The following is a 1,102-nucleotide window of genomic DNA, read 5'->3' as shown; positions in this document are numbered from 1 at the left end:
CACTTTTTTAGAAAAAGATTATCAAAAGTCTTTGAGAATAATAAAAAATGTTAAAAAACAGTTTGAGTATTAAAATGCATATATACATTCTTTGATGATAATAAGAGGAATATATTTAAAGTATAAAGCTTTGTATGAACTTTGTAGTGTTACATACTGATTATCACACATTCTCTGATAATAAGATGAAAATGTTAAAAACAGTGTAAGTATGAAAATACATATATGGAAAAATACATAAACATATTCTTTGATAATCGCAAAAAGTTGAGGAGGAACTGACCTGGCTTTTTTCTCTTGTGTGTATTGAGGGAATGTTTTGCTGTCTTAAGAGACAGTATGACTGGCTAGCTGGGGTGGGAGGAAGTAAGAGTTAAAAGGGATTTTTTAATTTTTGGTTGGTCTGTGAGCTAGTCTATCATGGCTCACTGGTTTTTGGGATGGTTTTGTGCACATCTCTATGTGTGTGTGTATATATGTGTGTTCATGTCCGTGTGTGTGTGTGTGTGTGTGGGTGTGCCGTTTTTATTGGTCCCAGAGTTTATTGTGGAATGTGTATATGAGTGTGTGTTTGTGTGATTTTTGTGTCGGTGTGGACGTTAGATGTGTGTACGTGAGAGTGTGCGTATATCTCTTTGTCTGAGTATGTATGTGTTGTTTTAATCGTCCTTGTGGTGTGTGCGTGTGAGAGCAACCGTATGTATGTGTGAGGGAAAAAAGCCAGTTCAGTTCCTCCTCAACTTTTTGCGATTATCAAAGAATATGTATATGTATTTTTCCATATATGTATTTTCATACTTACACTGTTTTTAACATTTTCATCTTATTATCAGAGAATGTGTGATAATCAGTATGTAACACTACAAAGTTCATACAAAGCTTTATACTTTAAATATATTCCTCTTATTATCATCAAATAATGTATATATGCATTTTAATACCCAAACTGTTTTTTAACATTTTTTATTATTCTCAAGGACTTTTGATAATCTTTTTCTAAAGAAGTGAAACCGGTTAAGTAAATAAATATCTTTAAAATAAGTGCATTTTCAAACCTTCTTTCATATATATTTCCACTCGTACGGTATTCCACAACTTTACT

At 31.9% G+C, this 1,102-nt stretch overlaps 1 protein-coding gene across 1 annotated transcript in view; it reads left to right on the top strand.

The window, feature by feature from the left end:
* The window catches only part of LOC106876039 (putative uncharacterized protein DDB_G0277255), a 175,271-nt gene that overhangs the window by 106,378 nt on the left and 67,791 nt on the right, over positions 1-1,102 (top strand). The gene's annotated exons all lie outside the window — the stretch shown is intronic.

The sequence above is a fragment of the Octopus bimaculoides genome, chromosome 7 (assembly GCF_001194135.2).
Source record: "Octopus bimaculoides isolate UCB-OBI-ISO-001 chromosome 7, ASM119413v2, whole genome shotgun sequence".
NCBI classification, from domain to species: domain Eukaryota; kingdom Metazoa; phylum Mollusca; class Cephalopoda; order Octopoda; family Octopodidae; genus Octopus; species Octopus bimaculoides.
This window is presented reverse-complemented; position numbering and strand designations above follow the sequence as displayed.